At 43.1% G+C, this 13,337-nt stretch overlaps 1 protein-coding gene across 8 annotated transcripts in view; it reads right to left on the bottom strand.

Annotated features, from left to right (window-relative positions):
• The window catches only part of CNOT4 (CCR4-NOT transcription complex subunit 4), a 107,435-nt gene extending 95,675 nt beyond the window's left edge, over positions 1-11,760 (bottom strand). For 4 of the 8 annotated variants that reach the window (XM_053256655.1, XM_053256658.1, XM_053256657.1 and 1 more), the window contains exon 1: positions 11,510-11,760. The gene's annotated coding sequence lies outside the window, so the exon portion shown is untranslated. Of the gene's footprint in view, positions 1-11,112; positions 11,240-11,509 lie in introns of those variants that run through there. The other 4 variants (XM_053256661.1, XM_053256663.1, XM_053256660.1 and 1 more) reach the window with 3 other exon arrangements.
• Between the last annotated feature and the right edge of the window lie 1,577 nt (positions 11,761-13,337).

Genomic DNA, 13,337 nt, shown 5'->3' with positions numbered 1-13,337 from the left:
TCTATCTCGGAGATGCGAGATGGGGAACTTGGGAACTTCTGCAGACAAGCATGCAGGTACTCTTCCCAGAGAGGCCCCATCCCTTAAGGGGAATATATTATATTGCTCATACATCCAGTCTCCCATTCAAATGCAAACCAGGGTGGACCCTGCTTAGCAAATGGGACACATCATGCTTGCTAACACAAGAACACCTCTCCCCCATGAGGCCCCATGACGGGGAAGGGGTCCTATATTTCCTGGCCTTCAATTTCATGGGATGACCCCTGTGAGGGAGTAAGAAAATTTTCTCCATCCACTGTCTCTACAACATGCATAATTTTATACAACCAGGGTGGATTTGATTTAAATCAAACTGATTTAAATCACGATTTAAATCACTAGCAGGGTGGATAAAAATAAAAAAAATCTGATTTAAATCAAAAAAATTTGATTTAAATAAAAAAAATCCGATTTTTTTGATTTAAATCAGATTTTTTAATATTTTTATCCACCCTGCTAGTGATTTAAATCGTGATTTAAATCGTGATTTAAATCAGTTTGATTTAAATCAAATCCACCCTGTATACAACTCTATCATGTCTCCCCATAGTCACCTCTTTTCCAAACTAAAAAGCCCCAGATGCCTTAGAGGGAAGGCTACAGCAAGTGCTCCATGCCCCTGATCATCTTGGTTGCCCACTTCTGCACCTTTTCTAGATCTACAATGTCCTTAAGATATGGTAACCAGAACTGTATGCAGTACTCCAAATGTACACCATATTTCTAAAGGGGCATTATAATATTAACATTTTTATTTCCAATCCCCTTCCCTAATGATCCCTAGCATGGAATTGGCCTTTTTCACAGCTGCCGAACACTGAATCAACACTTTCAATGAGCTGTCCATCACAGCCCCAAGATCTCTCTCCTGGTCAGTCACCGACAGCTAAGACCCCATCAGTGCAGATGTGAAGTTGGGTGATGCATATTGGGGTTTTTTTGCCCCAATATGCATCACTTTACACTTGCTTACATTGAACCACATTTGCCATTTTGTCGCCCACTCACCCAATTTAGAGAGCTCCTTTTGATGCTCCTCACAATCCATTTTGGATTTCACTAGCTTAAATAGTTTAGTTTCATCTGCAAGTCTGGCCACTTTGCTGCTTACCCAAACTTCTAGATAATTTATGAACAAGTTAAAGAGCACTGGTCCCCGTACAGATCCCCGGGTGACCCCACTTCTTACTCCCCTCCTTTGTGAACACTGTCCATTTATTCCTATCCTCTGTTTCCTGTCCTTCAATCAGTTACCAATCAACATATGAACCTGCCCTTTATCCCATGACTGCTAAGTTTATACACAAGAGCCTTTGGTGGGGAACTTTGTCAAAAGCTTTTTGCAAGTCCAAGTATACTGTGTCAACTGCATCACCTTTATCCACATGCCTGTTGACACTCTCAAAGCGCCAAAACGTTAAGAATACTTCCCATCAATTTACCCAGCACAGAGGTTAAGCTAACAAGCCTATCGTTTCCCGGATCCCTTTTTGAAAATCAGAGTTACATTCACTACTTTCTGGTCCTCCAGTACAGAGCCTGATTGTAGGGACAAGTTACATATTTTTTCTAGCAGATCAGAAATTTCACATTTGAGTTCCTTTATAACTCTTGAGTAGATGCCATCTGGCCCTGGAGATGTGTAAATCTTTAATTTTTCAAGACAGTTTTGAACATCCTCTGTCACCTCAAAGTGGCCCAGTTCTTCAGCCACCAAGGCTGAGAAGCTCAGTTCTAGATTGGGTATATGGTCAGTATCCTCCACCATGAAGACAGATGCAGGAGAAGAGCTGGTCTTGTGGTAGCAAGCATGAGTTGTCCCCTTAGCTAAGCAGGGTCCATCCTGGTTCCATTTGAATGGGAGACCACATGTGAACACTGCAAGATATCCCCCTCAGGGGATGGTGCTGCTCTGGGAAAAGCAGGTTTCAAGTTCCCTCCCTGGCTTCTCCCAGATAGGGCTGAGAGAGATTCTTGCCAGCAACCTTGGAGAAGCTATTGCCACTCTGTATAGACAATACTGAGCTAGGTAGACCAATGGTCTGACTCAGTATATGGCAGCTTCTTATGTTCCTAACTAATTCAGCATCTCTACAGTTTCTTTATCCTCAATAATCCCTTTCACACTCTCATCATCTAAAGGGCTTCTGCTTAATCTATTTAAAGGAGTTTTTGTTATTCCCCTTAACACTTCTAGCTATACACTTCTCACATGCTTTTCGCATCCCTTGTCTCCTTGAATTTCTTTTGCCAAAGTTTATGTTTCTTTCTGTTCTCTTCATCTGGGCAGGACTTCCATTTTCTGAAGGCAGTCTTCTTCCTTTTTATAGCTTCCCTGATTCTCCTTGTTAGCCACGGTGGCATCCTCCTGAACTTGGTGAGACCTTCCTTGGTATACATTCCAATTGAGCTATTATTGTCATTTTAAATAAGTTCCATGCTTTCTGGAGTAATATGACCCTCATGACATTCCCTTTCAGCTTCCTTTTTACCAGTCCCCTCATCTTTTAGAAGTTTCCTCTTTTGAAGTCCAACGTATCTGTGTTGGACTTCCTTGGCAATGCTCCACTCGCATATAAGCTGAATTGGATCACACTATGGTCACTGTTACCCGATGGTTGTGCAACTCTGACATCTCGCACCAGGTCCTGGGCACCACTCAGGATTAAGTCCAAGCAGGGTGGATTTGATTTAAATCAAACTGATTTAAATCACGATTTAAATCACTAGCAGGGTGGATAAAAATTAAAAAAAATCCGATTTAAATTAAAAAAATCCGATTTAAATTAAAAAAATCCAATTTTTTTGATTTAAATCAGATTTTTTTAATTTTTATCCACCCTGCTAGTGATTTAAATCATGATTTAAATTGTGATTTAAATCAGTTTGATTTAAATCAAATCCACCCTGAGTCCAAGGTCACTTTCTTTCTGGTTGGTTCCAAGACCAACTGTTCTACGGCACAGTCATTTAGCATGTCTAGAAATTTGGCTTCTCTGTCAATACCCACATGAGAATTTACCTAGTCTATGTGAGGGTAATGCAAGTCATCCATTATTACAGCTGTCTCTCTGATTTGCTTCTCCAACTCCAGTTCACTCTCAGAGTTTTAATCCAGAGGGTGATAGCTCATCCCTGGTAACACATTTCCTCTCAGTTCTCCTATTGTCACCCATAATGTGCTCCTATCCTTTGTTTTCTAAAATACATCACTTGAGCATGTAACGTTATGTCTCACACTCATGTAATAAGAAGAAAAACCATCAGGAATGCCCCCTAAAAGAATGAAGGTAATACAAGATTGCAATTAAAAGTAGGATGTAACTGCAAAGATTGCTAATGAAATTATACACTACAAATTTGCAAGTGTAACTGAATACTAACTCCCAAGCATTGGAGAGCTACACTGGTGGTTCATCATCAAGGAATGGTCCACACATTCCCACCCTCAAGACCCCTTCTATCTACATTTGTGGACAAATGGAACTTCAACATCTAGAATGAAAAAATGTTAATGTTTGTGGAGGTCAGACTTATCTTTGCATAATTTTCCTTGAAAATGTGAGCTCTTAAACACATGGGAAGGCATCCAGAGTCTTCCCCAGCTTCTCTCCCTACTAAAGATCCTCAAGTTCCCCCAAAAGCTTGACAATGGAATGGGATGTGATGCTGAGGGCAAATACTCAGAAACCAAGAGGGTCCCATGACCCTCAAGAGCAGCTTTTCAGGGGGTCTAGTGAGCTCCAGCAAGGAAGTAGTGAGTAGAATATTTGCTTTGTGCCAGTGCTTGCTGTGCAAGTGCAACTTTAGATGTCACCCATGACATCTGTACAAGGAGGGGGAATATTCTGATATCAATATATAGTTATTATGCTAGTCCTTCCCATTAGGGAGAGTTGATGACACAACTGCACCATAACAAACAAGTGGAACTAAAAAGTGGATACATCCACCATGACAATTCAATCCCATAGATGTGGGGAGAGGAGAAAAATTGGCCCAATCAGTTGCATAACATTAGGCATTAAACTAGATAACGTGGGTTCAACTGTTCAGCTTATGAAGGAGCCCATCTCAACAGAAAAGATTCAGCCAGATAGGTTCTATGTTCCCTTTCAAAATTCTACAAACTGGATATGTTTATGAGTAAACTTGTCACAATTATCTAGCCTTTCTGCAAAGTTTCAGCAAAGATTGATACAAACAGCAAAAATCTTCAACTGTTCTGGATTATTCAAGTCTACAAATCTAGCAAAACTGAATTTTAAACACTATCATAACTGGCACAAAAACCAAACTCATAACTACAAATAGATTAGTGTCAAATCTAGAATTAACGCAACACCACACACTGGCAGATAGGTGGCATTCAAAGCCTATAACTATACAGTACCAAGACCATCATCTGCACATTTTTCTAAGAGACTCTTATGGAGCACATAGGAAATGTTAAAGCAACCATACACACATCACATTAAGAGTACTGCAGTTTAAAGCACAAATTGAAGAGAAATTGTATAAGTAATTCTTTCATTAGAATTCTCAATTGACTATAACTTATCGTATCTCTATCATTCATTATTACCACTGGCACCCAATATATTCTAAGGGAAGTATATTCCCTTTGATTTAAGGGAAACGAGCTATCCTGGAATAACAGCTGCTGCTCTATTCATCCAAGGAACAAAACAGAGGCAACAGAGGCTTGGACCACCTGTACACTGGTAGAGAAATAGTAACTTCTGCTGCAGTACCATGGACAGGGGACAGTAGCATAGCCCCCTGCCACCCCTCCCGCAGAAAGCACTCCATTTAAAAGTCTTATGATTAGCATACTCAGTAAACAGGCCCTGTACTTCTCCACAAATCAAATGCTTTCTTTAAAAAAAAAAACCTCTTAAATATAAGAATATAAAGTAGCAATTTTTCCTAAGTCCTCAAAGCCATCTTCTATCCTAGCCAAGCCAAAAGAGTAAATAAATAAATAAATAAATAAATAAATAATGCTGTTATTAAGCAGAGTTACAACCTGCCATCAGGTCCTGACTAATTTTCTTTAGCTCTAGCAGCCAGCCCAAATATTTTCTAGAAGTTGACTCATCACTTGCCCTCAGATATGCCCTGTTCCACCATACTTTCCCCCACCTTGCTTGCTCCCTCCTCCTCCTGGACATGTCTACATGGCTCAGCAAGCAATGGACAGCCATGACCAGGAGGGAGCAAACAAGGCAGGCATGCAGTTGCTTCCTTCTCTTCCTGGTTATGTTCATCTGGCCCAGGCAGGAAATTGATCAACATAACCAGGAGGAGTTAGCAATTTACCCCTGCTTTGCTCGCTCCCACTTTTCATCACCTGGCTCAGACACCATTCTTAAATTTCCAGGTGCCATGGTGAACTGGTGCCCGAGAATTGTCAAGCTCTGCCCTATATTTTGTACATATATTCAGCACTCCAACATAATGGTTTGGATTCAAAAGTTTCCTTCCTCCAAGGGAACATAGGAAGCTACCATATACTGAGTCAGACCACTGGTCTATCTAGCTCAGTATTGTCTACACAGAGTGGCAGCAGCTTCTCCAAGGTTGCAGGTAGGAATCTCTATCAGCCCTATCTTGGAGAAGCCAGGGAGGGAACTTGAAACCTTCTGCTCTTCCCAAAGCGGATCCATCCCTTCAGGGGAATATCTTACAGTGTTCACACTTCTAGTCTCCCATTCATATGCAACCAGGGCAGACCCTGCTTAGCTAAGGTGACAGGTCATGCTTGCTACCACAAGACCAGCTCTCCTCTGTTCAAGGGAACCTACTGATCCAACGCCAAAAAAAAAAAAAAAAAAGCAAGCATCTGCCACTCTCTCTTACTATTATGTCTTATGATAATTTTCTTTAAGCTTGGACTTAAACCAAGAGGTGACTGCCTTGAACCCAGAGAGGTCAATAAATCACATGAACACAAGAAACTGCTTTTTACAGAGTCAGACCACTGGTTCATCTAGCCCAGTATTTGTCTACCGTGGGTGGCAGTAACTCTCCAAGGTCTCAGGCAGTGGTCTTCCCAAACCCTGCTACCCAAAATTCTTTCTAACTGGAGATCCCAGGAACTGAACCTAGTACCTTCTGAATGCAAAGCATGTGCATTGCCACCAAGCTACACCTCTTCCACAACGACATCAAATTCCCAATAGAAGTAAAACAATGGACTGGTTCATACATAACTATAGTTTACTAACAGGGGATTAATCCTAAAGTTATTCTCTAAAACATGGTTTACTGGTGATGAATAATCCTAAGGGAGCAGCTAACTCACATGTTCCCCATTCCTATCTCCTACACACAAGCGAAGGAGAGTGAGATGACATCCTGATCTACTCTAACAACCCTAAAGAACACCCCCAGCAGGGGTGTGTTGCTACATCTACAGGAGAACCACCTCTATGCCAGTTTAGAGAAATACGCGTTCCACCAGTTGACTGTTGATTTCCTAGGGTACCTTGTTATTCCCAGGCACCTTCTGATGGAGCCCAAGAAGGCAGAGACTATATTAGATTGGCTAAATTACGTGCACACTTTTTTAGTGGCATGCATTTTGCAAAGCTTGACAGTGCCACATTAATGCTGCAATATTTCAAGGAAGATAATCTTCTCAATGAGTGATTCGGTATGCAAATTTAGAAAGCATCGTAAACCTGGATGGCAACTAATGTTTTACAGAGGTTATCCTTTGAATAGTTCAAGGACTGAAAGACCAACAACACTGGGTAAAAGTGAGTCATGAATGCAGCCAAACCAAGACAAAGAGTTATTTAAACATGTTTAAATAATAATAATTCGATTTCTATACCGCCCTTCCAAAAATGGCTCAGGGCGGTTTACAAAGAGAAATAACAAATAAGATGGCTCCCTGTCCCCAAAAGGCTCACATTCTAAAAAGAAACATAAGACACACACCAGCAACAGTCACTGGAAGTACTGTGCTGGGGGTGGATAGGGCCAGTTACTCTCCCCCTGCTAAATAAAGAGAATCACCACGGTAAAAGGTGCCTCTTGCCAAGTTAGCAGGGGTATATAGTGCCCTGTCCCATCTCAAGCGCCCACAAGGCTACTCTGGAGAGGTCCCAGGGAACAAATTGACTTGGCACTGTCTGCAGGCAGACTGAGCCCTCAATTATTCTGGAGCTCAGACCACTTATCCCAGGCTCTGCCTCCACAGCTGAAGAGTCCAAGCCTTAAAGTGGCCAATGCCCAGAATCTGGAGCGCCTTCTCCATTCCGTTTTCCCCTTGATTGCTGGCAGTGCTAGCATGCTAATACTAGGGGGTGATGGTGTGGTGAAGGACGAGAGGGTGGCTCTGTGGTGTGATCAAGTTCCAAGATGGTGCCTCAGAGGCTTCCTCAGAGGTTTCCAGCAACCAAGGCTTCCTCAGATTCTGGCTCAGTGGCCTCCACCACATTGATAGGGGCAGGGGAAGAGGCTGGTACCAGTTCCACTTCCTCAGTATCCAATTATGAGTCGCTACTTGAGGAGGAGTGGGTGGCAGCAGGTTGAGTCATGAGATATAGGATGTGAACAGGAAATATTGGCTGAAGTATCCCATTATGCCTTTCAACTATTGATTTGACTCCCATGGATGAGCCAAAACACAGGCAAATGGAAAAAGCAGATGAGGTGCATTAAAATTCTGCCCCAAACTGTTCACTGTTCACATGGGTAGGGGGCGAGGAAGGGTGTTAAAGGTCACCAATACAATTCACAATGAAAATAGTAAGGTTAAAGAGCAGTTTGCCTGTGTCTGGGCTCATGCAGAAAATAGTCAGCTGAGTTACACAAGCAGCAAGCCCCAAGATAATGGGCTATACTAGCCATCTGGGAAATGTCTGGTAGCTGAATTGAATCTGTGGGTTCCAGTTCCTACTCCTAACATAGATTCTATTTCAAAAAAGAAATTTGACTAGTTATGCAGTTATTTTCCCATTCCAAGTTTTCAAATTAGCAGAATGACTCCAAGTATTTCAAAACTGTAACTGCACTCTGAAGAAGCCATCATTAACAAATGCAACATTCATCTTCACAAATAGCTTGAAGTGAAGTCCATAAACTAGAACTCTAGGTGAGCTGCTCAGCAATTTAAAAATCTAATGTCTTAAGATGCACATTATAGCATCAACCTGGCATGTATCTGAAAGATTTTAGAACAAGTATTTCTTCTAAAAAGGGAAGGTTTCCCCACTGAATGCTATCTAAACAATTCACTCATCATAATCTCCAAATGAAGCCATATCTTTAAAAGCATGCAGATCATCTTGAGTTAAAATTCTGGTCAATATCCTTGTGAATTCGTGCAGTATTACCTAGAGAAGATGCATTTATTTATCCCCCAGTGTTGCTCTCTTCTTTCTTAGGAGACATTCAAATTATTTCTAGATCTGCAAGTGCACGATGAGTAACCCATCTATCTTAAGCACCATTTCCATATGAAGTGGGTATCTCACTGTGACATCAATCTTCAGAATATCCCTTCCTGTGACAGGGAAAGCATTCATTTCCCAAATAGCATCTTCCCATTTCCCTGCCATGCTATAATGAAAACTATCACAAGCTTTGAGGTCAACATTTCTCCAAATTTTGAGTTTGTATTTCAATTCCCCCATCAACTGGAAGGGATAAACTCCATATCATTACATATGAAGTTACCTTATAGGAAGTCAAACCATTGGTCCATCTTGCTCAGTACTGTCTACACTGACTGACAGCAGCTCTCCAAGGCTTCAGGAAGGAGTCTTTCCCAGTCCTACCTATAGATGCTAGGGACTGAACCTGGGACCTTTGGACATAAAACAAGTGCTCTTCCACTGAGCTACGGCCCCATACCCAATTATTTGAGAAGTATTTCATTTTCCAGCTCACCTAGGATTCAAGGATGTGTTTTGTTTTTTCTGTGATGTACTGAAAAAGAAAAATCCACAAATAGTAAGAGGGCTACATAACGCTGGCTGCTTGCCTTCTCTAGTTAAAGAAACTATCAAGGCAGAGATGGTGGGAAAGATGCATTAATTGAGGAGCATTTAACACACAAGTATTCTTTTCATTCTGTTTTGTCATGTAAGCAATTGTTTCATGTTCAGATTGAATGGAAGTGCTCCCATGCCATAGTCCATTACAAGACTGTCAACCTACACTTAATTTTGAGACCTTGCCTTAGTAAACATGGATAGCAATTTATGCGTAGCCATACTATAAAGTACTGCCATTCACACATTATGAATGCATGTATGTCAGAAGTAATTATGGCTATATAATACCTGTACACAGTATGCTTTCAGTGCAACCCATCCGTTCTGTTCTACACACAATGTTCAAGTCGTTGATTAATTTGAAAGATGTACACACATTTTACAACAGAAGCTTCAAACAAATGTAATGAAATCTCCAGTAAAGTAAACCTTACTGTACCCATGGTAGTAACCTCAAGTTAAACACCTTAAAAAGTGTCAGTGATTAATACATTTAAAGGATGTGTTAGTTATTTGATAGAAAAACAAAGAATATTAGAGATGCAAAAGAGGTGCATATTTATTATTCTAGTAAAACTAACTCACACTTGTATTTTACTTTTGAGCAGTCCAATAAGAATTGATTGGATTATTTCCAAGATATACAGCCTCAAACCCAGGAAATTAAATGTTTTGGCCCACAGAAGTGCCCAAGATTTTCTCTATTAAGTAGCCAAGATTAAAACGATACTCAAAGTTATAAAGACCTTGTTTCTGTCATTGTGGCCCCCATACCATAAAAAGACCATTCTCTCCTAGAACAAACTTTGCTTGTCTTTCTGCCAAGCATTTCTAAACAGATACTTGTGTTCCGTGTTTGTGCATTGGGAACTGACTTCAGACCGATAAAGATGCCAAGGTATAATGCATTTGAAAACACTACAGTGGCAATCCTAAATACATCAGGACTAAGTTAATGATGATTTCACTGAAATTAACAGGACCTAAACAACACATTGCTAATTTATGGTCTTTAGTCATGACTACCTTAGTCTGGATTCTGTACATTTACTAGGGCTAAGTCTCACTGAACATAATGGAACTTACTTCTGAATAAACATGCACAGGACTATGCTGTAAGTTAAACAGAGGACTTCCTAAACCTATAAGCCTAGCAGATACTGTGCGCATTTTTGACTTTAAAAAGGGACCTAACATTGAATGAGTCGTATTTAATATTTTGTTCTATTATTCCCTTTATTGTTGTAATTTCAAGCAAGAAATAGACAATTTATTGGCAAAAAAATGTTTCACATTCCTATCCACTTTTATCACACCTGGCACCATGAATAGGGCCACATGGAACATGGTTTAATATCCAGATATCTAAACTGAAGATGTTACAGTATACACATCACCACTCCAACCTAACCCCATTTATTTGGAAGTCACAAGCAAAACTTCAGACATCGGGATTCACACACCTTATTAATCCCATGTAAAGTCCTAAGAGACGTGGAGTCAATAAATCAGTTACATGTCAGTTAATTCTGAGGCAACTGTTTCTGACTTTAGTAGTTCTTTCTTGATTATGTTTAGATACAGTCTGTGTCTCTCCTGAAAAACTTGTATTACCATAAGTACATAGGCCAGGGAAATCCTCTAAACTTTTGCCAGGATCAGGCGAGAAGAGATAATACATGAAGGGACTAGAACCTTACTTCGAGGAAGAGAGTATTCAAGAGAAGATGGGCAAAAACCTGCAATATTATCACTCAATCAGTGAATCCCACAAAACAGAGCCCCAGAATTTGGCTGTTGCATGTAAGAAAATCCATGAATGAAGATATGTGCAAAAGAAATCCAGGGTAAGTCAAAAGGTCTACCAAAATAGCATACAAGAGGAAACACCCAGACAGTTAATTGCCACCCACTACCAAACACACGTGGGGATCTTGAAAAGCCTGGATGTATATTTTTTCCGCCTCTTTCAGGACATGGAGAGAGGGAAACATCCTCCCTTGATCAGGAACCCAGAACAGAAACACAGCCTGAAGCGATCGGTCCAGCTCCCTCTCACCTACTGAGCACGAACACACAGAGAGAAGTCGCGAAGAGCGATGCTAAGCTCCTGGGCACCAGCCCTCCACCCCGATTTAGTCCTGGGCCCCCGCCCTGGGAAGCCCCAACGTGGTCTCGCGGGATGGCTCAGGGACTCCCTCTTCTACCCAGCAGATCCCCGGCCCCGGCAGCCCCTCCCGCCCCTCGCCAAAGGAAGCCGCCCTGGTCCCTTCCTGCCTCCCTTCCGCCCCTCCAGCCAGAGGGAGCTCCGGCGCTCGCCGAGGGGCTGAGGCAGGCGGAGAAGGGGGCGGCCGAGGCCTGCAGGCTCCCTGCGAAGCCTCCGCTCTGTCGTAGCCAGGCAGCTCCGGCTCCCTCAGCCCCGGCTGCTGCTGTGGCGGCGGCGGCTGCTCACTCACCCGCCTCGTCGTCCCTGCTCCACGGCGACCGGCTGTTTGGCGGCGGCGGGGGCGGCAGCGCTCTCTTTATCTCGCTCTCTCTTCTATAGCAGCGGGAAGGGGGCTGGGCAGCTCCTCCGACGACCTTTATGTGAGAGACGGGTAATCTCCAGGCTCTGCGCGCTCCGCTGCCAGACCGGCCACCATCTTACATTAGGGAGAGACTGCTTGCCTGCCCCGGACGCTGCTTCCAACGCGCATGAGCAGGAGTGGCGGGTGGTGGGGGGGCGGAGGAAAAGGTAAGGCGCGACGCTGAAGTGGAGCATGACGGGACTTGTAGTCTCGGTGAACGTGGTTCTTCCGAAAGGAAACAAGCCTGCAGGCGAGCGAATCCTCGACAGTGACACTATACGTTCCAAGTGGAGTGGATTAGGCTCCTGACGCCACGCACGCCAAGCTGGTGATGTCGCGATTCACAAGGCTAATCTGAAGTGAACAGCACTTAAAACCAGCTTATTCCAAAAATGTCAGTGGGGTCGGGGAGGAGGTTTGGCACCAGCTATTCCGTCGCGCCGCCTATATTTCTGACCAGCGCGCACTGATTTTACATGTTGTATGCTGCTGTGGGGCATCATGCTGCTGTTCCTCATCCCGTCAGGTCCGCCTTCCTCAACACCTGTGACTCTTGTATGTGCACAGACAGGACCCTTCAGTCGTGCTCTCACTGAAACGATCAATGACATTTCAAGATCGGTTGCCATTCAGGAAAGATAGTAGCAGTTATAGCTTAAATAGTTTTCTGCCCATCATTGCTGCTGGGGAGCGGTCATGTTTGGTTTTTTCTGCTGACACCATCTGCAGGAGCCTTTCTATGCAGAAAAAGTGTAAAGATAAAGTGTGCCATCGAGTCGGTGTCGACTCCTGGCGACCACAGAGCCCTGTGGTTGTCTTTGGTAGAATACAGGAGGGGTTTACCACTGCCGAAAGCATTCCGAAGTTTTATTTTCGGTTTGGGATTTGTTTTTGTTTTTAATGCAGAAGAGCAGGCATCCAGGGTAGAGCCGACGGTCCATCCGGCATATCATCAAGTTGCTCTGGCCAGATTGGTACAGATACTTCAGGGAGTTTTATGAGCACTGGAGATTTCTGTTTGCCGTTCCCGACCACGCTCAGGCTGTTATCCTAAATAGCTGCCTTTAGCATCTAATAAAATGATGGCTGACCTGCTAGTATTAGTAAAGTTACTCAGAGCAGTCCCATTGACATTAAAAGGGCGAGTTAGGCATTCGATTTCAATTGAGCTTCTTTGACTAATTTCTCTCATCATCTCAGTCACTATTCTTATTTTTTCCAATGCCAGTGGCTGCCACTTTGGGGCGGGGGGGGGGCGGGGCAAAGGGATGAGGAGGGAGCCAGCATAACTCTAAATTAGAAAGAACCAGCCCATGGTTTTCTCCATCTGAAAAGTTGTTTACTTATCTCAACCAAAATCTCCATCATTCACACCAGCACTTGGCAGCTGGCTGTGCGTAGAGGAATCCTACCCTTAGAGTGGTTAATTGTAGGTGTCAGTGTAGAAAGTAGCAATGCCCCCCTCTTGTCCCCATGCCTTCCCCTCAGTGGCTCCATCCAGTGGTGGCTGGTAACTCCTGGGACTGGGTGGGCACTAGGCAGGGCAGGTAATGGGTAGAGCCAGTGTGGGTGCTGCTGGAGGCAGAGCCAGTGTCTCTCAGCTCTACCTTGGAAATGCCAGGGAGGAAACTTGCAACTCTTCCCCAGCAGCCCCATCCCCTTCTGTCTTTAATTGCTACATAACAGGCAGAGATCCAACACATGATGAAGTTTTCTC

This window comes from Hemicordylus capensis, chromosome 5 (genome assembly GCF_027244095.1).
Source record: "Hemicordylus capensis ecotype Gifberg chromosome 5, rHemCap1.1.pri, whole genome shotgun sequence".
In the NCBI taxonomy this organism is placed as follows: Eukaryota; Metazoa; Chordata; class Lepidosauria; order Squamata; family Cordylidae; genus Hemicordylus; species Hemicordylus capensis.
This window is presented reverse-complemented; position numbering and strand designations above follow the sequence as displayed.